This window comes from Muscardinus avellanarius, assembly GCF_963383645.1.
Source record: "Muscardinus avellanarius genome assembly, chromosome: 12".
Taxonomy (NCBI): Eukaryota; Metazoa; Chordata; class Mammalia; order Rodentia; family Gliridae; genus Muscardinus; species Muscardinus avellanarius.
In genome coordinates this window covers 85,516,435-85,542,798 of record NC_137798.1, presented here as the reverse complement: position 1 = coordinate 85,542,798, position 26,364 = coordinate 85,516,435, and the positions used below count along the sequence as shown (strand labels likewise).

General features: G+C 40.9%; 1 pseudogene across 1 annotated transcript; it reads left to right on the top strand.

Moving 5' to 3' along the window:
- Nucleotides 1-6,725: 6,725 nt before the first annotated feature.
- LOC308271061 (dual specificity protein phosphatase 1-like) lies at nucleotides 6,726-26,187 on the top strand (annotated as a pseudogene). Its single transcript has 4 exons — nucleotides 6,726-7,544; nucleotides 7,756-8,056; nucleotides 25,434-26,088; nucleotides 26,163-26,187. The product of its transcript is annotated as a dual specificity protein phosphatase 1-like (transcript).
- The last annotated feature ends 177 nt before the right edge of the window (nucleotides 26,188-26,364 follow it).

The following is a 26,364-nucleotide window of genomic DNA, read 5'->3' as shown; positions in this document are numbered from 1 at the left end:
CTTTGACCTTACAGTACTAGTTTCCAGGACTAGAAAAATAAATTTCTATTCTTTATAAATTACCCAGTCTCCGGTATTTTTTACAGCAGCATAAATGGGCTAAGACAATTGGCTAAAACTTAAAAGAAAAGATAGATATTTAGGGACAAATAGTGATATGTGCCACATTAGCTAAGCCCAAATACCTATTTTGTGTTTTCCCACAAATAGCTGAGACAAGAGGAAAGCAGGCAACCATGATGATCCTCACCTTAAACCTCAAATAGATAATTCTTCCTAGCAATCTTATATATGTCTTTTAAAGCATTAATCTTTTGCCCTCAAGACAATGTCTATTCTGCACCTTTTCCTTAAGACTGCAACAAATCTCTTACCTCCCCTTATCTCAAACTCTCAGATGATAATTGTCCCTTGTATTTTATTTTATTTTATTTTAATTTATTTTTTATTGGTGCAATGTATTCATACATCATAGTGGTATAAAGAAAATACTTTTGTAGACATACATGCACATCTCGCCCAGTTAGCCCCTACCCGATCCCCACCCCATTCCCTCCCCATCCCTCCTTCCCACGCTTGGCTTACTGGTTGACATCTAGTATTATAGCAATTTATACAATATTAACATTGATAATCTCACATAACAGTTTCATTTGTCTGGTACCAAACTTTTGATGACTTAAAGATAACATTTCAATATTTCTTTTTGCTTTCTTTCTTACCAGAGAATATTTTTTTCTTTTTTTTTTTTAGGTGAAACTATCATACATTTATTTATTTATTTTTCAGAAAAAATCTATCCTGATATGGAATATGGACTCTAGATACCCAAAACAGTCTCAAAGAAGAACAAAGCTAGAAGATGTATATTTTCTGATTTCAAACCATATAAAGCTACAATAATTGAAACAGTGTAGTACTGTTCTAAAGGCAGATATATAAACCATTGGAGCTAAATAAAAGCCTAGAGATAAATTCTTCCATACATTGTCAAGTTATTTTTGACAAGGTTTCCATGAACTTTTGGTGGAGGAAATACTAGTCTTTTAACTAAATATTGTTGAAAAATAATAATAAATGAAAAAGAATAAAATTGGACCCTTACCTAACACATATACAAATATTAACTCAAAATAGATAAAAGACCTAAATATAAATCTTAATACTATAAGCTTTTAGAAGAAAATCTGGGTCATAAAACCTCACAACATTGAAATTGGAAGTGATTTCTTGGATATGATTTCAATGGCACAGGCAACAAAAGAGTAAATAAACTCCCTAAAGAATAAAAAAAAATATTGTATATCCAAAGACAATGTAAACAGAGTTAAAAGTTACTGATCCTCTTCCAAGAGTTCCTCCTATGACCCATTTCTCCCTAACTCTCACATATTAGGGAAAGCATCTGATTTCTTATTTTTTGTGCCTGACTAATCTCACTTAGCATAATGTCCTCCAGTTCCACCCATTTCCCTGAAAATGATGTAATTGAGTTTTTTTTGATGGCTGAGTAAAATTCCATTGTGTATATATCCCACAATTTTGTAATCCATTCATCTGTTGATGGACATCTTGGCTGGTTCCATAGTTTGGCTATGGTGAATTGTGCAGCTATGAACATAGATACACATGCATTAGTTTGGTAGTTTGGTTTCTTTTCTTTTGGGTAGATACCCAACAGTGGCATTGCTGGATCAAATGGAAGATTTGTTCCCATTCTTCTGAGGACTCTCCATACTGTTTTCCAAAGTGGTTGCACTAATTTGCAATCCCACCAACAATGTCTTAGAGTTCCCACTTCTCCACATCCTTGCCAGCATCTGTTGTTGTTTGTGTTTTGAATGATGGCCATTCTAGTTGGAGTTAGGTGAAATCTCAGGGTAGTTTTGATTTGCATCTCTCTGATTGCCAGTGATGTTGAGCATTTTTTCATGCATTTATTGGCCATTTGAATCTCTTCTTTTGTGAAGTGTCTATTTAGTTCATTTGCCCATTTTGTTATTGGATGCTTTGTTTTCTTAGTGTTGAGTTTCTTGAGTTCTCTGTATATTCTAGATATTAGTCCTCTATCAGTGGTGTAGGTGGCAAAAATCTTCTCCCATTCTGTTGGCTCTCGATTGAGGTTCTTGATAGTTTCCTTTGCTGAACAGAAGCTCTTCAGTTTCATGCAATCCCATGTATTGATTCTCCTTTTAATTTGTTGTACCTTTGGGGTCTTGTTGAGGAAATGTTTGTCTGTGCCTATGTGTTGTAGTGTTGGACCTATGCCCTCTTCAAGGAGCTTCAAGGTCTCTGGTTTAATTTCCAAGTCTTTGATCCATCGTGAGTTGACTTTTGTACAGGGTGAAAAAGTGGGATTAACATCCAATTTTCTGTATATGGTTAACCAGTTTTGCCAACACCATTTGTTGAAGAGGCTATCTTTTTTCCAGTGTATGTTTTTGGCCCCTTTGTCAAAAATCAATTGGCTGAAAGTGTGTGGACTTGTTTCTGGGTCTTCTATTCTGCTCCATTGGTCTATATATCTGTTCTTTTGCCAGTACCATGCTGTTTTTATTACAATGGCTTTGTAGTATAGTTTAAAGTCAGGTATTGTGATTCCTCCTGCGTGGTTTTTGTTGCTGAGAACTACCTTGGCTATTCTGGGCTTTTTGTTATTCCAGATAAATTTAAGGACTGATTTTTCTATGTCTGTGAGGAATGATCTTGGTAGTTTAATGGGCATTGCATTAAATCTGTAGATCACTTTTGGGAGGATGGCCATTTTAATGATTAATTCTGCCAATCCATGAACATGGAAGGTCTTTCCATCTTCTAAGATCCTCTTCGATTTCTTTTTTCAGTGTTTTATAATTTTCTTTGTAGAGATCTTTTACTTCCTTAGTCAAGTTTATTCCTAGGTATTTTATTTTTTTGTGGGAGATCCTGAGTGGAAGTGTTTTCTGAATTTCTTTTTCAGTGGATTTATGGTTGGAGTACAGGAAAGCTTCTGATTTTTTAAGATTGATTTTGTATCCAGATACCTTGCTGAATTTGTTGATCAGTTCTATAAGCCTTTTGGTTGGGTTTTCTAAATATAGTATCATGTCATCTGCAAATAGTGAAAGCTTAAGTTCTTCTTATTTTATTTTATTTTATTTTACTTTTTGTGTGTGTGTGGTACTGAGGATGGAACCCAGGGGCCTTCTACCTCTGGGCTACACTCCCAGACCTATTTTATATTTTATTTGGAAACAGAGTCTCTTAAGCCAGCTGAGGCTGGCTTTGAACTTGCATGATCCTCCTGTCTCAGCCTCCCAAGCGCGGTTATTAAAAGCGTGCGCCACCACGCCCTGCATCCCTTGTATTTTAAAGAAAAAATAATCAATTATTATAATTTCCTTTTCCTCCCACCATCAAATCTACCAACCTGGTTGCATATTCCCAACACTCATTCTAGCTTTCTTTGTCCTCACAATCTGAGCACGGGAAACACCTCCTCTTGTGCTTGAGTCTATCTCTGAGACTTTCTCAAAGACATATAAAAATAAACAATTTACTTTGTACCATTGTGTTTTGCTTGTCTATTGGATTATTTCCATAATAATCCAACTTGGAAGCAGTCTCTAATGAATCTGACTTTCAAAAAGGTATTTGAGTCCATGCATGGTAATACACATGCACTTGTAACCCCAGTACTTGAGAGGCTAAGACAGGAGGATTGCAGGCTCAAGACCAGCCTTGGAAATTTAGTGAGGCCCTCAGAAACTTTGTGTGACCCTATTTCAAAATAAAAAATAAAATAGGATGACAGGACCGGGCGTGGTGGCGTACGCTTGTAATCCCAGCATTCGGGAGGCTGAGACCGGAGGATCGCAGTTCACGGACAGCCTCAGCTACTTAATGAGGCCCTCTGCCACTCAGCAAGACCCGGTTTCAAAATAAAGAATAAAAAATTAGGCAGGGGGTATAGCTCAGAGGTCAAATACTTCTGAGTTCTATCTCCAGACCTGCAAAAAAAAAAAAAAAAAAAAAAAATAGATGACAGGTGTAGCTAAGAGATGGAATACTGTTGGGTTCAGCCCCCAGTAGCAAAAAAAAAAAAAAAAAAAAAAAAAAAAAAGTTTTTTTTTCTTTTTAAGGAGAGTATTCTGGGAAGATAGCAGAGTAGGAAGCACCTGGAATCTGTCTCCTCACCTTGACAACGATTGTATTGGCAGAAGCTGCTGGAACTTTGGAGTCTGGTCAAGGCTTGAACTGCAGTGAATTCTGGTCATTTTCAGATCTCAGCACAGTAATCATCACCCATCCCCCAATACCCAGCTTTTGGCAGGCAGCCATGCACTCACTCCAGGAGCAGCTTTTGTGCAACTTGAAGGAGCCAGAGTTGGCAGACAGGACACTGCCCTCCAGATATCAGGGATCCGCACTCAAATCACTGGTTGCCGTTTCTGATCACAATGTGCAATGGCCATTTTTGTTGCAAAGCGCCCAAAGTTTTAAGCTACCCCCCACCTCCAACTGAAGTGACTTCCAGGGGATTAAGAAAGCCAGCACTTGATTTCCACCTTCAATTTTCTCTTTAACCCCTTTTGGGAGCCAGATGTTAAAGTCTAGGACATTCAAAACTCTATTGCATGGATGAAAGAAATTAGAAAATCATTATGCATGCCAGGAAAAGGGTCTGGCTCAGAAAAGACCTGAGAAGACCTTAGGTGTATACTTCAGACTTGAGACAGGGACCATTAAAGGGACAAAGGGCAAATGCACTCCTGGGCCTTAACATATACCTTGTTAGCTATTCAAAAGCTTGGTATGTACCTCAAACAGCCTTATCAGCTTCAAAGACCAAATGTTTCATTAGGACCAGTCTGCTAGATTTTAGGAATTAACACACAGCACAGAGGATCAAACTGTTGAAGAACTGCAGGAACAGTAGATTCCAGAGACCTTGACTTATTGATTGCCATGATTTGTGCTTTCTTCTGTTCCCTACCTGGTGCTCTCTTAACAGCTGCAGAACTTATCCTTATCAAAAAAAAGCAGAGATGTTTATACAGGTTGTAGCCTCAATATGAAAAACTGTTTTGGCTTCAGGCTGACAGTCTGACCTTGCCTTTCTCAGAAGTAAAAGTGTCATCACAGGAAAAGAAGGAGGAAAAGACATCTTTTTAACTGTATCTAAAGCCAGTTAACATTCTTAAAACCTTACCCCCTTCCCCTTGCTAAAATCCTACTCACAGGAATAAAAAACAGTTCTCTTCCTTGTCCAGAGAGCCAGTCTGACACTCTCTTGATCTCTGCTATGTCTCCTTCCTGATCCAGCAAGAAGTCCCAATAAAAGGATTTGTGTCCCTCACAGTTGTGCCTATCTGATTCTTCTGATGGAGAACACAATAGCCCGCTGGTTTGGCATCATGACTGATCCTTGGCACAGAGGAAATCTATAAGAATTCTTTTAAAAAAAAAAAAAGCAGCAAACCACAGAGAAGAGAGATTCTGATTTCCATTTCTTCAGCATTACATCCAAATGTCTGGTTTTCAACAAAAGAAATTACAAAGCACACAAAGTAACAGGGAAGCATGGTCCACTCAAAGGCAACAATCCCTGAAATACAAACCCTGATGATGGATGTGCTAGTTGAACACTTTAAACGTGCTCAAAGAACTAGAGGAAAATGTGGAGAAAGACAAGAAAATGATGTATGACCAAAATGGAAATATCAATAAAGAGGTATAAAACCTACCCAAGCACACTTGGAGTTGCAGTACTTGGAAGGCTAAGACAGAATGATGACAGGGTCAAAGCTAATCTCAGCAACTTAACAAGACCCCATGTCAAGGAAAAGAAATATCCAGGTGTGGTGGCTCATACCTGTAATGCCAAAACTTGGAAGGCTAAGACAGGAAGTTCAACAACCAGCCTCAGCAACTTAGCAAGGCTCTCAGCAACGCAGTGAGACCCTGTTTCAAAATAAAAAATAAAACGGGGCTGGGGCTATAGTTTAGAGGCAGAAGTCCCTTGGTTCAACCCCTAACACCAAAAAATAACAAACAAAAATAAATAATAAACAAACCAAAAAAAGGGCTGCAGGTGTAACTTAGAGGCAGAATACCCTGGGATTCAATCCCCAGTACCAGAAAAAATAAAAGAGGTAGAAAACCTAAAAATAAACCAAAAGTATATTCTGAAGCTTAAAAGTATAACAGAAATTTTTAAAAATGCACTAGAGGCATTCAAAGATTTGAGCAGGCAGAAAAGCCAGTGAGCATGGAGATAGGATGACGGGAATTATCAGGCATGAGGGACAAAAAGAAAAAGGATTGGTGAAAAGTGAGCAGAGCCCACTAGACCTGCAGGACACATCCAGCTACCAGCACAGGCACTGTAGGAGTTCCCAAAGCAGAAGACATCTAGGAAGGAGCACAGAGACCATCTGAAGAATTAATACATGAAATCTGTCCAAATTTAATGAAAGATATAAATACAAATGTCCAAAAAAACTCCATAGAATGAACTTGAAGAGACTCCCATTGTAGAAAAGGGCACCAACAACAGCAAAGGACAGCGGAGTGGCGGCCTCCCTGAGTGCGAAAAGCTAGAGGGAGGCCAGAGACCCCAACACCTGCAGAGCTGAGCACAAGTATCTGTGCGCAGGGACAGGGGTGCGCCTTTCATCCTAAGCCGTCCTGCCATTGGCCTCCAAGGACAAAGAGTAGCGAACGCTGGGGCGCTGGCACCGGCCATGGTCATGGAGGTGGGCACCTTGGACGCCAGGGGCCTCTGGACGCTGCTATGGGAGCACGCGGCGCAATGCCTGGTGCTGGACTGTCACTCCTTCGCCTTCAACGCCCGCCACATTGCTGACTCGGTTAACATGTGCTTAAGCACCAGAGTACGCCGCCGGGCCAAGGGCGCCATGGCCATGGAGCCAATTCTGCCCAACTTGGAGCCGTGGGGCCGCCTGCTGGCCGGCGCCTACTACGTACTCTGGCCCTGGCCGCTGGCGCTCTCTGCCAAGAGGCGCACTCTGCCAAAGTCTTCCTGCTCAAAGGAGGATACAAAGCCTTTTGGGCTTCCTGCCGCAGCTGTGTAGCAAACAGTTGACCCCCATGGGGCTCAGCCTTCCCCTGAGTACTAGTATCCCTGACAGCACAGAATCTGGATACAGTTCCTGCAGCACCCTACTCTACGATCAGGATCAGCGTAGCCCAGTGGAGATCCTGCCCTTTTTGTACCTGGGCAGTGCCTACCCTGCTTCCTGCTGGGACAGGCTGGATGCCTTGGGCATCACCGCTTTGATCAACGTCTCAGCCAACTGCCCTAACCATTTTGAAGGACACTACCAGTACAAGAGCATTTCGGTGGAGGACAATCACAAGGCAGACATCAGCTCCTGGTTCAATGAGGCCATCGACTTCATAGACTCCATTAAGAATGTTGGAGGAAGGGTATTTGAGTTCTGCCAGGTGGGTATTTCCCAGTCGGCCACCATCTGCCTCGCTTACCTTGTGAGGACTAACCAGGTGTAGCTAGACAAGGCCTTTTTTTTTTTTTGGTGGTGGTACTGGGGTTCCTGGAAGCCCTTCTACCTCCGGGCTACACTCCCAAACCTATTTTTACATTTTTATTTGGAAACAGGGTCTCCTAAGCCAGCATCCGCGGCTGGCTTCGAACCTGCGCGATCCTCCTGTCTCTGCCTCCCAAGTGCGGGGATTACAAGCGTGCGCCACCACGCCCGACAAGGACAAGGCCTTTTAATTTGGAAAGTGGAGGCTAAGCATCATCTCCCCCAACTTCAGCTTCATGGGCCAGCTGCTGCAGTTTAAGTTCTAGGTGCTGGCCCCTCATTGCTCCACTGAGGCCGGGAGTCCTGCCATGACTGTGTTGACCTGGGTACCTCCACCACCACGTTCTTCAACTTCCTTGTCTCCATCCTTGTGCACTCCATGAGCAATGCTCTCAGCTACCTTCAGAGCCCCCTCACCACCCCCCCCCCAGCTGCTGAAAGGCCCCAGAAGCCAGGACTTCACGTCCTACCCGGATTCCAGACTGCTCCTCCAGAGGATAGACCCAGTATCTCCAGGGAGAGGCTTTGCTGGGGCCGGTCCTTATTTATTTAATTTCACCCAAGCTCCACTGAGTTCCTAAGCAGTAGTAATGGTGACTTGACATCAAGACATTTGCTGAACTCTTCACATTCAGGACCAATATTGTGGGTACATCAAGTTCCTCTGAAAAATGGGACGGAAGAAAAAGGATTCCGTGTGTGAGCTGGTTTCTTTGTTTGCCTCTGTTTTTTCTAGAAATTTAATGCTTGACGTACCTACCAGTATTAACCATTCCCGACGACATATATATGTATGAGAACATACCTTATTTATTTCCACGTAGGTGGTCTGCCTTCACAAATGTCAGTGTCTATTCCTAGAAGAACCAAATACCTCTAATTTTGTGTTTGAATACTGTACTATCTTATAAATAGATTCTGAGCAGGTTTGTTTTCAGCCCTGAAGGGAAACACCAGTATTTTTTTTTTATAGTTGCCAACAGTTATGTTTGCTGATTATTTATGACCTGAAATAATATATTTCTTCTTCCAAGAAGACATCTTGTTATATAAGGATGACTTTTTTATATAGCAGAAAAAAAATTATATTTCTATAAAAAAAGAAAAGGGCACCAACATCCTTCCATCTATTTAAGGGAGACCAAATAAGGTATCTGCTCTCATTTTTCTAAAACTCCATATCTTATCCAAAGCAAGCCTTATTGGCTCACTTTTCACAGCACATGATGACTCAGCTGTTTCCACTCTTCCCACGTGGTTTTTGACAATTGTTTAACAATATGAAATTTTACTCATTTGTTTATTGTCTATCTCACAAGCCCCATAAGATTCACCAGGAAAGGGAATTTGGCCTGTTTGGTTTTGCAAAGTACCTTCATGAACTAGAATGAGTCTTGATGCTCAGTAAGTGTGGTGCCTTGCCTAGATGTGGGAAAAGAGAAATGATGAAGAAAAATGAGACGAGAGAGAGAGAGAGAGAGAGAGAGAGAGAGAGAGAGAGAGAGAGAGACTATAACCTGGAATCTAAACATTCCATGATGTTACCTTCCCTACCATAGTTTGTGCTCAACTCAGACTTCCCACAGGGCACTGATGCCTCCAGACTGAGACCCTGGGAGGCAGCACTCAACCCAGGCACCAGCAATCTCCACTCCTCTGCACAATGCTTTTTGTGCAGATACTTGAGAAGCCCTGCACACAAGAGAGCGCTGAGCCAGCACACAGCAACCAACTGATCTACAACCAGAGGAATCAACCTCACCTCTCGCCATTTGCTCACCACTTGCCCACCCAATTTGCTCACCATTTACAAAATTTCCTATAATCCAGGTGTGGTGGCACGCGCTTGTAATCCCCGTGCTTGGGAGGCTGAGACAGGAGGATCACACAGAGTCAAAGCCAGCCTCGGCTACTTAGTGAGGCTCTCAGCAACTTAGTGAGACGCTGTTTCCAAATAAAGTATGAAAATAATCGCTCTAGGAGTATAGCCTGGAGGTAGAAAAGTCCCTAGGTTCCATTTCCAGTACCACCAGCCCCTGGGTTCCACTTCTAGTAGTACCACCACAACCACACACACAAAAAAATTTCCTATAAAAGGAAAGCATGCTCCCTCATGGTTGTCATATTCTCTCTCTCTCTCTCCTCTCTCTCTTCCTCTCCCTCTCTCCTTCTCTCTCTCCTCTCTCCTTCTCTTTTTTCCTCCCTCCCTCTCTCTCCTTCTCTCTCTCCCTCTCTTCTTCTTCTTCTTCTTCTTCTTCTTCTTCTTCTTCTTCTTCTTCTTCTTCTTCTTCTTCTTCCTCTCTCCCTCTCTCTCTCTCTCTCTCTCTCTCTCTCTCTCTCTCTCTCTCTCTCTTTCTCTCTCCCCCCCGACTTTCTGCCAGTCTCTATTTATTTCTGTCTGTTTTTCTCCTTTTTTTCCTCACTTGAGCTGGCCCACATTCTTTGAGTGAATGTGTCTTCCCCTAAATAAACCTGACAATATCTCTTTTCTTATCTTAGGAAAGTATTTTCCAGCCCATATCTGTTCACAGCACAATATGTATTTGTTGAATGAATGGAAGAAGAGTTTAGTGAGAATCAGACATGCAAAAATATATTCAGAATTTTTTGTGGTACTGGGGATAGCACTCAGGGGCAATCTACCACTGAGCTATATCCTCAGCCCTATTTTATTCTTTATTTTGAAAAAGGGTCTCACTAAGTTGCAGAGGCCCTCACAAGTTTCTGAGGCTAGCCGCAAACCTGCAATCCTCCTGTCTCAGACTCCCAAGTACTGGGATTGCAAGCATGCACCACCGTACCTTGCTCAAAATTTATTTTGGAAATAGGAATGTATATGCAAAATCTTAAAAAGAGAATGTTTTCTAGACTTTTTGACTAAGGGCAGCTTTAATCTTTCTCTTTCTATAAAAAAAAACAGTGCAAGAATAGAGCATTATGAAAGTATTCGCCTTAGTATTTCTTAAAATATGTAGGTAATTATACTAAATATTATTACATTCTAAATGTTTAAAAAGAGTATAGAAGATGGGCATGGCAGTGCACACCTGTAATCCAATTACTTGAGAAAGATTGAAGATTCAGGGCCAACCTTAGCTGGAGTGTAGCTTGCGGGTAGAATGTCCCGGGGTTCAATTCCCAGCACCACAGAATGATCCCTGAGTTCAATTCTCAGCACCAGAAAGAAAGAGAAAGAGAGAAAAAGAGAGAGACAGAGACAGAGAGAGACCGGCATGATGGCACAGGCCTGTAATCCCAATACTTAAAAGGCTGAGATAAGAAAATCATAGGTTTATAGTCAGCCTCAGCAACTTAGTGAGGCCCTCCACAACTTAGTAAGATTTTGTTTCAAAATAAAATAATAAAATAGGGCCAAGAGTATAGCTCAGAGGTAGAATATCCCTGGATTCTATCCCCAGTACAAATTAAAAATAAATAAATAAATAAATAAATAAATAAATAAATAAATAAATAAATAAATAGGGCTGGGAGCGCAGTTCAGAGGTAGAATGCCCCTGCGTTCAATCCTCAGTACTGCATCCACTCAAAAAAGTACATTAAGGTGCATCCATTGCCAGGAACACTGTTGAAACAATATTAATAATAGCAGAAAAAGAAACAGCCTTTCTCTGCAACCAACTATAGGGAAATAGTTAAATCATCGTATGTTGTACTATAAAATTCCATGCATCCATTAAAAATACTTAAGATAGTTTGAAATTTAGTGACCCAAGCCGGGTGTGGTGGCGCACGCTTGTAATCCCCGCGTTTGGGAGGCTGAGACAGGAGGATCGCATGGGTTCGAAGCCAGCCTCAGCTACTTAGTGAGACTCTCGGCAACTTAGTGAGACCCTGTTTCCAAATAAAATATATATATATATATTAAAAAAAGTCTGGGAGTATAGCCCGGAGGTAGAAAGCCTTTGGGTTCCACCCCCAGTACCACCAAAAAAAAAAAAAAAAAAAAAAAATTTAGTGACCCAGAAAGAGATCTGTGATATACTGTGTCTATGAAAACAAAAAGCAAATTGCATATAAAATTTAAGGCATGATTCCATTTTTATAAAAAACAAAATGTCTTTGTATTTACCCACAGACATCGCTTCTAGGCCTTTTGACTAAGATCAAGTGTGGTATTTGCCCACATATGTGTATCTAGAGATGTCTTGCAAGTACTGGAAAAAAACAGATGTGTCTGGGGTATGTCACTGGATGACAGGGATACAGAAATACAGGAGTTTCATCTTTTACTTTATATAATTTTTGTTTGATGGTTGTTGCTAATCTAACCTTTTTTGTTTTATTTTTTCCTCCCCTGAATAAAATATTTTTAAATGCCATGATTAAGTAAAGATAAAATTAAGTAAGCTGAACATGAAGACCAAGAACATACTGAGAGCTCAAGAATGGTCTGTGTTGAATTATTACTATCCAATCATGTTTTCATAACAGACGGAAATCCTGATTAGAGTTTTAAGCCAATATTGGAAGGATGAAGATACATGACAGTCACTGGAAAGTTCAGTATTCTGTAGTCGTCTCATTAAGATGAAAAAGTAAAAGTTAAGGAAGAGAGAGGATGAACAAAGGAAAAAGGAAGATAAATCAAAAAGGAAAATAAGTAAAGGAAAAGGAGAGTGAGACAGGATTTGGACTAGACAATGTTGTTGTTTGCTACAATTAAAGAACATTCAGAAACAAACTGTGATGAATTCTGTGCTTTGAAGATAAACCATTTTTAGTGATAAATTTCATTAAGGAGACTACAAAATATATTATGAAGAAATAAAACATCTCTAGAAATTGTGGTTTCCTAGCTTTGGGCTCAGGCGTTATTATTTTGCCATCCTGTGGACAAATAACAGTATTGTCTTTTATCTCACTGTCATTTATCTGAAGGCTGAAAAACTATCATTTTAATTTAGGAATGGTAATGCATTTTATATTTGAAAAATGAGCAATTATATTTCTTGGCTAGAAGTTTACATAAAGACTCCCTTAAAACAATCTGAGTCATTCCAGAAAAATCATGTGATGATTTTCAAATGGTGTAGAAACAATTTGGCTTCAAAGAAAGCTGGTGAAACATGTTCTAATTTAGAATGTAGTATGTATTTTACCTCAAAGTTGGAATGGCTTCCTTCTTTGATTCTAATTTTACAGATGGGGGAAAAAACCTACATATTCAAAAGATCGATAGGTTTGCCTAATTGGTGAATTCGGTTCAGAACTATGTTCTAATTCCTGATGCCCGCTCCACTCCTCCATTCCGCAAGAACTAGAAGACAAAACAGAAATCTTCGTTTAGCTTTCTTTATTTTGGGTATTGTTTTTGTCTCTAACATTTACTGAGGGCACACTCTAGGCCAAGCATAGAGTGCTAAGGGACTTTGGATGGATTAGCTGTTAATTCTTACATAACTCTTTGAAGTATTATTACTAAGTGTAATTTCCCAGTTAAGGTGAAATAACTCACAGAGTGAGGACACTGCTGAGTCCATTTTATTCTGGCGCTCCTGCTCTCGGACACTTGTTATACCACTATCCTGTCCAACGTATACTCTCTCTTCTGCTGACTGTGCAACAACTCTGGCACGGGCCCAATTCAATTTATTTTTCTAATCTACACAGTGGGAGTTGTACCACTGGCCCCCTCAGTAAAATAGAATTCTCTTTCCCAGTTTGCTACCACCCAAAATGGTCACCCTTCATTTTCTTGTTGTGTGGAAGCATTTCAAATCAGAAACCTCTTGATAGAAATGTTCTCTTTCAAGAGGCTCTCACTGAAAAATGACTACTTTTGCCAATCCAATACTGAGTAACTGCTTTTTGAAACAAGAAATTAATGATTTTCAACAGAAAAACCAGTTACTCAAATGATTGGGGGAAAAAAAGCTTTTTGGTGATGAGGGTGATTGTATTTAATTGGAATAAAGTCTCTTTCAAGTCTCAATTTTGTGTACTCTATATATTTTCTCTTTATCCCAAATGAAATTTAATATATTATATAATAAATATATATATTTGGCAAGGTTCGGAAACATAATCTGATTCAAAACCTTTACATTCTTCTGGACTGACAGCTTCTTATTTCTAAGGCAGGTGGAAAGAGCCTTGAACTTGGACCTCTAATTTCACAAGTTAATAGTAATATGACCTTGGGGAAGTCATTGCTTAATCAGAATCTCAGTTTCCTATCCTTAATACAGCGATAACATTACTTATCTCATTGGACTGCTACAGGCTCTAAAGAAGATATCATGTGATCAGAGCTTTTTAAAAACCAGCCAGGCATGGTGGTGCACGCTTGTAATCCCCATGCTTGGGTGGCGGAGACAGGAGGATCATGCAGGTTTGAAGCCAGCCACGCTGGCTTAAGAGACCCTGTTTCCAAATTAAAAAAAAAAAAAAAGTGTAAAATAGGTCTGAGAGTGTAGCCCGGAAGTAGAAGGGCTTCCAGGAACCCCCGTACCACCAAAAAAAATTACTACTACTACTACTAATAATAATAATAATAATAAATAAAAAATTAAAACCAAACGATGCCACAAAAAGTCATCATTACTATTACTGCTTGTCAAGTTGACAGGGAACATAAAATTGATAAGCTCCTTGTTTTTTTAGTCTCCATTTTTCTGTTTATACATCTACTCTTTCTTCCTATTGTCAAACACTTTGTAAAATCATCTTACATTAATCCAGAGTCTTGGTTCTGAGAAAGGTATGTGAACTGCTTGATTTTTTTTCACAGGTATCCTTGTTAAAAGAAAGATGAGTCTAAATGTTTATGTAGATTTCTTAACTCCGTTCTGATCTGGAATCTACAATAATCTTTCTGCAGCCTCTTCTCTTCAAATCTCTACTACTTCTATGTATAACCATCACTGCCAGAGGAAGGTGAATTTTGAAAACTAAATACTTCTACTTCCAGTGTAAGATTGATTGAGCATCCCTCATCTAAAAACCTGAAAACAGAAATGCTCCAAAATTTAAGGATTTTTTTGTGTCTCTAGACAATACCACAAGTGGAAAATTCCACACCTGACCTCATGTGAAGGGTCCCAGTTGAAACACAGGTGCACCAGAAATATTGCACAAAATTATCCTCAGGCTATGTGCGTGAGGTTTAAATGAAATATAAATGAATTTTGTGTTGAGACTGAGGTCATATCCCCTAGATTTTTCATTATGTAGCTGTAAATATTTTAAAAACCAAAAACACTCTTGTCCCAAGTTTTTTTTTTTTTTGTTTTGTTTTGTTTTTGGTACTGGGGTTCCTGGAAGCCCTTCTATCTCCGGGCTACACTCCCAAACCTATTTTGTATACTATTTTATTTGGAAACACGGTCTTTTAAGCCAGCGTGGCTGGCTTCGATCCTGCGCCATCCTCCTGTCTCTGCCTCCCAAGTGCCGGGATTACAAGCGTGCGCCACCACGCCCGGCTTGTCCCAAGTATTTTTGAATAAAGGTTACTCATCCCATTATAACGCTCTAAGACATATTTATAGGTTACCTATGCATTTAATTCCCTATGATGCAATTTATTAAAATGCACATTGTATATATAGAAATTTCTATATATAAGAAATTTCTTATATATAACATAAGAAGCCTCAAGCCAGGCATGATGTTCCATGCCGGTATTCCCAGCTACTGAGGAGGCTGTGGCAGGAGAATTACTTAAACCCAAGATTTCAAGAAGAGCCGGGACAACATAGTGAGGCCCTGCCTCAAAAAAAGAAGAAAAGAGGAGGAGGAGGAGGAGGAGGAGGAGGAGGAGGAGGAGGAGGAGGAGGAGGAGGATCCACTGCCCCCATCAGGTTGAATGCATCTGAATAAGAAGATAAAGCTGGCAGGTAAATCAAAGATAATTTGGCCACTAGAACAATGTTTTTATAATGATATCTGCATAAGCACCCTAATTTCACCATTTTTAACTGTCCCAAATCATAGCTGCTAAACTTGTGATTCAAGATAAGGCAGAGATAGCCAAGTTCTGAGAATCAAATAGAAAACCCACGTAATTTAAACAGTTCAATAGTGATTACATTTATAACCTAATACCAGGCCTTCTTTTGAATTCCTCCCCCGCACCCCTTTGTACTGGGGACAGAATCCAGGGGCGTCTTCCTCACCCAAGGGCATCTATCTCTGAGCTACATCTCCATCCTGTTGTATTTTTTAATTTTGAAACACTGTCTCACTAAGTTGCTGAGGGCCTCAGTAAACTGTTGAGGCTGACTTCAAACCTGTGATCCTCCTTTCTTAGTCTCCCAAGTACTTGGATTCCAGGCCTGTGCCACTACACCTGGCTTCCACCAAGTCTTTGGACTAGAAGATAAACTGTGTGTATACAGAATCATGATTGATTATAAGATGCTGCTTCATTGGGCTTATTTTTAGCCTTTTTAATGGAAAATTTATAGAACAGTATAATGAATCCCAATGTATCCGGTACTCACTTTCAACAATTATCAACTCATAGCTAAACTTGTTTCATTTTATACTATCAATAACCCTATTTCTGTATTATTTCTTGCTTGTTAGTGGTACTGGAGATTGAGTCCAAGGGGATTCTACCTCCAAGCTCCACCCCCAGCCCTTTTTATTTTTTATTTTGAAATATTTTATTATTATTCTTAGTAGTTGCTTAGTATTACTATGTTGCTGTGGCTATCTGGAACCTGCATCCTCCTGTGTCAGTCTCTCAAGTACCAGGATACACAGCCTCTGTAGTATTTTAAAGCAAATCCCAAGCTCTATCATTTCATTTTTAATTTTTTTGGTGATATTTTTGAGTAAGGACTTTTCAAAGTAAAATCAAAACCAGACTCAAAAACTTATTGCTATTTAATCTCATCAAATATTCAGCTAGTGTATGAGTTTCCCATTATCTCATAACTATGATATTTCCTTTATTTGAACCAGGATCATGCCGGGCGTGGTGGCGCACGCTTGTAATCCCTGCGCTTGGGAGGCGGAGACAGGAGGATCACGCTGGTTTGAAGCCAGCGGCACTGGCTTAAGAGACTCTGTTTCCAAATTAAAAAAAAATATAAAATAGGTCTGGGAGTGTAACCCGGACGTAGAAGGGTTTCCAGGATCCCCAGTACCACCACCACCAACAAAAAAAAAGAACCAGGATCACAAAAAGTTCCATACTAAAATACCAAAGAGCAATTACCTTGTGTCTTATAACCTTTATATTCCCCCCCCCTACCATGCATTTCTTTGTTCAAAACCAGATTATTTGGTCTATTAGTTTCCAAGATCTGGATGTTGCTGATAGTATTCCTGACATGTAGTTTAATATATTCCTGAATCCTTTCCATGTTTCCCAAACTGTTAAGTGGATGTAGAAGCTTGATCAGATTAAGTGTTTTTATTTTGGGGGAGTGGTATAGGGTAAAGCAAGACTATCTTATAAGTGATAACATGTTTTTTTTTTTTTAATCAGAAAGCACATAATATCTAGTTGCTTCTTTTTTTGTGATGTTGACAAATTTGATGATAAAATCTTCATCCCTTACTCCATTAGGGGTTGCAAAATGGTAATATCCTATCATTCCTCACATACTTCTTAGTAGCAACATTTCTTTAAAGAGAAGCTTCCTTTCAGCTAGTATATTAGTTGCCTGAGGTTGTTGGAATAAATTACCAGAAACTTGATGGCACAAAATAACATAAATTCATTCTTGCACAATTCTAGAGACTGGAAGTCCAAAATAAAGGCATCAGTGAGGTCATACTTTCTATAGAGGTTCTGGAGAAGAATTTATACTTTGCCCCTTCCAACTTCTGGCGGATGCTGTCTTTCTTCTGGTGGCTGCGGGTATGATTTGTGGCAGTATCACTCCAATTTCTACCATTGTTCACATTTCATACTTTCTTTCTTCTCCATTGTTGAGTCTCTCTGTTGTTGTTATGTGATCTAGAGCCCATCTAGTAATCTGGCAATTCAGGATGATATAAAAATCTTAACCAAATTATATCAGCAAAAACTCTTTTTCCAAATAGGGTAACATTCACAGGTTCCAGGGATCTGGACATGGTCGTGTTCTTTGTTTGTTTGTTTGTTTGTTTGTTTTTGTGGTATTGGGGATGAAACCCAGGGGCATTGTAACTTTGAGCTACATTACCTACCTTATTTTTAGTCTTTTTATTCTTTGAAACAGGGTCTCACTGAGTTGCAAAAGGCCTCGCTAAGTAGCTAGGGCTATCCATGTCCGCCTCCCAAATGCTGGGATTACCAGTCTGGTCATATCCTTTTTGAAGCAACCATTCTACCCACTACATCTACTATTTCATTCTTAGTATAGTTCATGTTGGAAAGGCTGGATAAATGATGCTTGGTTCTTTTTATTTACCAATCTTCAAGACAACGAGTTGTTTCCTTAGCATCCTCCACAGAGAATTTTCATCTTTCATTCTTTTAACAGCATTATGAAGTAATGGATATATATATATATATATATATATATATATATATATATATTTTTTTTTTTTTTTTTTTTTTTTTTTTGCTGGTCTGGAGATGGAACCCAGGGGCATTTGACCTCCGAGCTACACCCCCTGCCCTATTTTTTATTCTTTATTTTGAAGCCGGGTCTCACTGAGTTGCAGAGGGCCTCACTAAGTAGCTGAGGCTGTCCGCGAACTGCGATCCTCCAGGTCTCAGCCTCCCAAATGCTGGGATTACAAGTGTGCGCCACCACGCCCGGCTTGGATTTAAATATTTGATGTTGTTCAACTTACCGCAAGTAAGTTGAATCTATTGATTCTAAAAGTGAGTCATCTTTAGCCAGTAAGAACCTCTTCATGTTGGCTCCTGAATTATTTTAAGATGATATTAATCATCTTTGATACCCTCTGTTATGGGTCGAAGTGTGTCCCAGAAAAAAAGATATGCTTAAATTGTAGATTCCATGACCTCATAAAGCAGGAAATTCAGCCTTTTAAAAGCAATCAAACAGCCAGGTGTGGTGGAGCACGCTTGTAATCCCAGCGCTTGGAAGGCTAAGACAGGAGGATTGCACAGGTTCGAAGCCAGCCTCAGCTACTTAATGAGGCTCTCAGCAACTTAGTGAGACTCTATTTCCAAATAAAATATAAAATAGGTCTGGGAGTGTAGCCCGGAGGTAGAAAAGCCCCTGGGTTCCACCCCCAGTACCACCATAAAACCAAAACAAACCCAGCAATCAAACAACCACGCATGGTGGCACAGGCCTATAATCCTAGTACTTGGGAGGCTGAAACAAGGAGGATCACAGATTCGAGGTCAGCAAGTAGTGAGACTCTTCATCAACCTAGGGACACTCTAGTTCAGAAGTAGAATGCCCCTGGGTTCAATCCCCAGTACCACAAAAATAAATAAGTAAAGAAATTAATTAAATGATTAATGAAATAAAAGTGACCAAATTAAAATTAATCTTTAGGGTAGGCCCTAAAGTCGTGACTGATATCCTTATGAAAAGGAGACTTAGGGTACAAAGACAGGTATTTTCTCTTTATTCATAAAGGGAAAATGATGTCAAGACAGAGAAAATATTATGTAAATAAATGGAGTCAGAGATTGAACTATTGTAGTTGCAAACCAAAAAACACCAAGGATTGCTGGCCACCAGACTTTGGGACTAGGCTAGGAAGGTTTATTAGCCAGGGTTCCCCAAAGAAACAAGACTAATAGGACATATAATGAGCAGAGTAGGAGGGAATTTACCGTCCTCAACAGAACATCAATCTTCGTGTACCCTCAGACATTAGCCTTCCTGGTGCGTGGGCCTTCAGGCTAGGAGAAGGGACTTGCCCCACACTGTCATCAGGCTCCTTCGCCTCACTTCAGTCCTCAGGCCTTTCAACTTGGACCAGGTCTTACACCATGGGATCCCCAGGCTGTCAGGTCTTTGAGGTGGAAGGAATGGCACCATGGCTTCCTGGCCCTCAACTTGTGATTCTCCTGTCTCAGCCTCCCCAAGTACTAGGATAACAGGTGTGCGCCAACATGCCCAGTTGGTAACCCTTTTTTAAAAATAAAATTTATGAAGCCAGGCGTAGTGGTACACGCTTGTAATCCCAGCATTTGGGAGGCTGAAACCAGAGGATCGTTTGTGCACAGCCTTAGCTACTTAGTAAGTCCCTCTGCAACTTAGTGAAACCCTGTTTCAAAATAGAGAATAAAGAATAGGGCAGGGGTGTAGCTCGGAGGTCGAATGCCCCTGGGTTCCATCCCCAGACCTGCAAAAAAATTAAAAAATTAAAAAGATAAAAATTATGGCTTATCTTTTTTATTTTTATTTATTTATTTATTTTTATTTTATTTTTTGGTGGTACTGGGGTGGAACCCAGAGGCTTTCTACCTACGGGCTATACTCCCAGACCTATTTTATACTTTATTTGGAAACAGGGCCTCACTAATTTGCTGAGAGCCTCACTAAGTAGCTGAGGCTGGCTTCGAACCTGTGCAATCCTCCTGTCTCAGCCTCCCAAGCGCGGGGATTACAAGCGTGTGCCACCACGCCCGGCTGGCTTATCTTTTTAAAAATATAAGCAAGTTTGTTATACATGATTCTCTATTTCCTCTTTTCTTAAAAGATGGCATACTTTATTTTGTTTTAACTTAACACCATATCGCAAAGATCATTTCATAGTAATCTAGAGAGATTTTCCTCATTCTTTGAATTGCATATTATTCCCTTGTATGTAGTTTGTTTGTTTGTTTGTTTGTTTGTTTGTTTGTTTGTTTTTGGTGGTACTGGGGTTTCTGGAAGCCCTTCTACTTCCGGGCTAAACTCCCAGACCTATTTTTACATTTTTTAAATTTGAAAACAGGGTCTCCTAAACCAGCGCGCGCGGCTGGCTTTGAACCTGTGTGATCCTCCTGTCTCTGCCTCCCAAGAGCGGGGATTACAAGCGTGCGCCACCATGCCCGGCAGTATGTAGTTTTTTTATTCAACCAACCATATAAGATACGTGCACAGTAAAGCATTCAAACATGTAGACACCAAGATTTGGTGCTATTTTGTATATGATGCATCAAAATTGATGCACTGATTTTTTATTTTCTTTTGCAGTTATTCGATGTTTAGGAAAAATAGTAAACTATAAAAAATAAAGTTAGTTTAATGGATGTGGTGGCTCATGCCTGTACTCCCAGTACTTGGGAGACTGAGATAGGCGGATGGCAGGTTTGAGGCCAGCTTCAATAACTTAGTGAGGCTCTCAGCGACTTAGTGAGACCCTGTTTCAAAATAAAAAAATAAAATAGGAATAGAGGTGTAGCTCAGAAGTAGAATGTTCCTAGGCTTAATTCCTAGTTACACCCCCCTCCATAAAAAGAAAGCAGTTAACTTTTTTCTTCCTATATAAAACATTTTTTAACCATTACTTAATGTCATTCACTGTGATACATATCTTGAGAACTGTTAATTATCCTACCTAGGAAAAATTAAGCTGGAGAGATATCTGTTAGTCAGATAACAGAAGCCACATAAAATATCCAGAAAGATGACTGGGCCACCAAAAGAGAAAATTCATTCTTTTAAAATTATCTTGAGCACTGTTAGCCATCCTGCACCAATATTGGGAATGGCTTAGGAAGATTTGAGAAAGCTCTGATTATTAATAGGTATATTTCAGAAATAATTGTGTCAAAATGGCAGACCTGGAGAGAGAAAGGCTTGGCTTAGGTCAGGAAGCAAAAAGCTATTGAAACTTAGATTGACTTAGCTAAAAGTAGTTAGCAAGTCAATAGCAGAGGGGAGCTAGGCCTTTCTCTGTCTAAAGACAGATCTACATGATAAGCTAGGTAGGATGGAAGGAGGGGTCGACCTTCCTGAAAGGAGACACCTCGCCACACCTTGCTGGGGGAGGAACTTTACAGGGATGTTTACTACGTCAGAATTATGTAAACAAGATGGAGGTCATGGGTATAAAAAGTCTGGTCCACGAGCTGTATCTTTGGGGTGGTGAACTGGCTCAGATCAACCCCTTCATGCCATTCTGGCATGGGGCTGTAACTATCTTCTGTATTTCTATCTCTTTAATAAACTTCTTTAAGTCTTCAGCAAGTGTCTGAGCTGTGTATACTTATCCTTAGCTCAGGATAAGAGCCTGCGGTTTCTTTTCGTTTTCTGTTTTTTTTTTTTTTTTTTTTTTTTTGTTTCTTTTGGGAGTTTTCGGGAAATTATTCCCAGGGGTCTAACAAAGATCCCTGGGGACGGTTTCCCAAACCGTAACATATTTCACCGTAGCATATTTGGTGCCCACGCGGGGCTGACTTTGTTCCGGGTCATCCCACGATGTCCCTCTGTGGAATGGTGCTTTACTCTAAGCTCTATCTTTCCCTCTTTCTAAGGGTGCCAAACTAACACGGACAATGAAATTCACATCAGGATCAGAAGATGACCCAAACACCCCAAATCAGCTTGTGATTACTGGCCCACCAGGCTTCCCTTAAAAGAAGAGCCAGGAACTCCCAAAGCTCTTCCTGCACTCTGGAGATTATGCTGTTATGGACGTGGGCTAGAAAAGCATTTTCAAGAGTAGACGGGTTTATTTAGGGGGAAACACATTAAAAGAATGCAGAGCAGCTCAAGAAAGGCTGAGAGGAACAGAGACAGAGGATGACAGAGAAACAGACTCTGAGGGGACACGGGCCTTCTTTGATAGCAAACTGAAAAGGGTAAGCACGGGGTGGGCTGGCACATGTAGGCCTTCGTGCCAGCAGGCGTTTTCTCAGAGGGGCAGAGGCTGTCTGGTCTCCTTGCTGCTTCCCACTGTATGCTACTCCCCAGGGCCCAGTTCTGAGGGTGCTGCTAGGGCTTCCCGGTGCGCGCAGAAGGCCCAAGCTGAACCCAGAGCCGTGCTGCAGGGGAAGGAGTGTGACCATGAATTTTTTGGATGCCACTTTCCAGTTGTTTCCTTCTTATTCCAGTCTCCCTCTCAACTCCAACACACGAGTTCCCTTTCCCCACATGTAGGTAAGTACCACAAGATGGCCTCCATTTTCCCCTTGAATTTGTGTATTTTCTGCTTTCTGAAATAAATCTTTATGTCTCTGACTGGCTTCCATGAGATTCTTTTCTATCACGTAACCAAATGATGAAACCAGAAACATGGGGTGAATCCATGATGGCTCCTTAGAAGCCAGGCATATGGGTGGAGAAGGAAAGGGACCTGGGTAAATATTAATCAAGTACATGGTTACAATTGGGAAGATGTAGAGACACAAACTCAGAGCCTCCAGGGAGTCCGAAGGTCTTAAGGAGGCCTTTTTAAAAATCCAATAACATTCATTATTTCACAAGTCGGATCCAACAGAATATACATCTCATCGAATTTCTTACAGAAAATTCTGTAGAGAACAAATCGCATAAATTCTCTTCCATGTCCTGTCTGCTGTGTTCTTAACAACTTTGATGGCAAAACATCTGACTTGTTAACAACAGCAAATGGCAGGGAAGAGAAACTAGCTGGTAGGTGAGGGATTCCTTGTACAAACACTTGTTTGTATATATGTCAGGAGTAGACAAAAGTCCTCTAAAAAAACAGGCAGTGAAGCCAGTTGTGGTGGCTCATGCCTGTAATACCAGTACTTGAGAAACTGAGATAGGAGAATCACAGGTTCAAGGACAAGATCAGCAACATAGCAAGACGCGCAGCAACCTAGAAAGACTGTTTCAAAAAAAAAAAAAAAAAAAAGAATTGGAAGGCTGAGATGGGAGGACTGCAGGTTCAAGGTCAGCTTCAGCATCTGAATGAGGCCTTCCACAACTTAGGAGATCTTGTTTCAAAATAATAATAATAAAAAAAAGTTTGAGATATAAAGGTTTGGGATATTGTCATGGTTTTTTGTTCTTAGCTAGCTTAGGAAAAAATAGCCAGAACTACACTGTTGTAAGCTTAAGCAAATTTTTATTATTACAGTGGTAGAAAGAGAAGACAGAACAATCAAAGCACTACATCAGAGGGACACAATGAAGTGTCTTGAAAGTAAGACACTGAGGTCTCTGAACACATAACATAAGAATTATCTTCTTTCTCTCATCCTGCTTAGCCAATAAACCTCTTTTCTCACCCAAAGCAGGTGCAGACCTGCCAGTTATCTCTGTTATGTAAACATTTTCTGTTAGTCTCCTTTGTTCACCCTTAGAGGGACAGACAGGTCTGACGTCACTGATCAAAATATGTTACTTGGTTAGCAAGGTCAGGGGGCTGCATGGTAGAAGCTTGCTTTGTTTTTGGTTATATTTTTAATTCTTTTAGTTTAAAGCATGTATTGTCCACCTGTGTCCTTGGTGAGTTTTCAGCTTTTCCTTATCTCCTAGAACTTACTATGTTGAAAACTTGTTTTATAATAAAGAAAAGAAAGACAAAGGAATTATAGTCTTTCAAAGTATGGAAGTTTGGGGAGCTGAACTGTTTTGTGTTATTAGTAATATCGGGTTAATATAGCTTTTTTATCTTTTAACGTTAGTCTAAACTATTGTGAGAGTCTATATAATTCTTTTTCAAAGTATAGGTGTCTGTGTTTTAACATTCAGTGTTTAGCTGGGCTAACAAGCCAACTTTTAGCTGACCAAGGTCAGCCTTGGCTGCAGTCTTGGCTGACAGCTTAGAGACAGAAAAAAGGATTTTATTGTTCTGCTTAAGTATGAAAGCTTGTTCCTATTAGCAATTAATACTGCCCTTATTAGCAATCAATATAGGCTCAATCACCATCAAGGGAGTATAGCTCAGAAATAGAACTCCTCTGGTTTCTATCCCCAGTACCACAAAAATAAAGTAAAATAGGGCTGGAGGTATAGCTCAGAGGTAGAATGCCTCTGGATTCAATCCCCAGTCACCTCCTCATCCCTTTCCCAACACACACACACACACACACACACACACACACACACACAGTAAGACTTATCAGGAATGATACTGTTCAGTATTTTTCAGAAAAATGGTCACCTCAATATTAAATGTATTGCAAATGCTGATTGAAATGCAATTTATATATCTAGAACAATGCTTTTCTGTGAATTGTTTTTACTTAAATGCTCCAGACTAGGCAACTCTGTAGAAAAACTACCAAAAAAAAAAAAAAAAAAAAAAGAAGAAGCAGGTAAGTTAAAAGAAGCCTTAAAGTTAATAATCTCTATATCCACTCACAAGCCTATTTACTACCTCCCATTTTCTGAGTATTACGGCCACTGCTTTCTCAAATCCCTTCCTCGAGGTCCTGACATGCTCTATCTTTTCCTTCTTCGTAGGATATTTTTAATATTTCTCAAATCTGGTTTCACTGAGCACAGAACCTGGCCATTTGTTTTGCTTTGCCTTTTGAGCATATGCTCCCACCATCCAGATTACATTCCATGTCTCAGAATTCCTAAGAACAGAGAAATTAGGTAGTATGAGTTCTGTCTTCTAAACAAAGCATTCTCTGTTCTGCATGAAATGTTGATATAAAGGCAGGATTCGCTTGGGTGGAGCAGGTCAATCGCCTATTGAATCGCACCCCAAGATATGGACAAATTCCACTGCTCTTTTGCAACAAGAGGCCATGTGAGTAAGAGGGTCAAGGACAGGTATTTTAGGTGTGGTTAGTCACTATACACTTGACACACAGAATCATAGTACTTTCGGCATATTTTAAAACGGCAAAGAAAGGCATCGTGCTTAGTCCAGCGGTTGTGGTTGGTTTTGACTTTGGACATTTCCATTACCGTTAAGAAGTCACTTAAAAGTACTTGGGATGGCAAGAGCCAAACGTTTGGGGCACTTAAGCCCACAGACTTGGTAGCCGGACCGAAGAGACAAACAGCTCGGCAGGCTTTGGGGGTTACAGATTCTATAATGTGGGCACGGTGGGTCCGAATCAGCTTTCATCCCCTTTAGAAACGCGTACACAATCCTGCGAGCCAAAGACCCACCCTGCGGCGCGAGGCGAGGCTCACGAGTGGAGAGCTGACCCCACATTTAAAAACTCGGTCGGTCCGCAGCCCGAGCGCGCCAGGGCACCGGAAGCCACGCCACGTGACCGGCCCCCCGCGGCGGCCATTCCTAGCCAAGCATTCGCCGCCTTCGTCCCTCTTCAAACGTCCCTAGCTCCTTCAAGCACCGGACTGGCCCGAAACGTCCGACAAGAGGCCAAGTCCCAGCTAGTCTTGGACTCGAGCGTCACCAGAACTCGCGCCACCTTCAACACCGCTTCCCGAATCCCTGGCGGGCCAAGGTCCGCCAGACACTTCCGCCTGGGTGTCAACCACGTGATCACGCGAGACTTGGGGAGGCGCTCGGCACGGCGCGTGAGGACGCGGGTCTCGCGGTGTCTCGCGCTCGGCCCCGCCCACCGCTGGCCCCGCCCTTTCCGCCCCTCCCTACCCCTCCGCCCTGTCTCTCGGCGGCGGCGGCGGTGGCGGCGGCTCGCGCAGCGTTTGGCTCGCTATATAAAGGGGAGAAGCAGGCGGACCGGACGGCTGGAGCTGCAGCCGGTGGCGGCAGCGCGGCGCGGGGAGCGGCGGCCGGTGGTGGTTCCCCTCCTTGGCGCCGGGTGGGGAGCGGGCGACGTCCCCCGGGCCCCCGGAGGGTCGTGGCTTTTTCTCTCTCTTTTTTTTTTTTTTAAAGGCGATTCGATTCTCGAGGTTTTTAGCTCGGCAGGAGTGCCCCCTCCTCCTAATCTCACCGCTTCCCCCTTTACTCCTCCAGGATCGATTTTTTTCAGATCATTATTTTTTTATTTTTTTTTTGCCCCAACCTCGCGGCGACTTGGGGGGGGGTCACCCTCCAAGCAGGTCTCTCGGTTTTATTATTTTACATTTTTTATTTT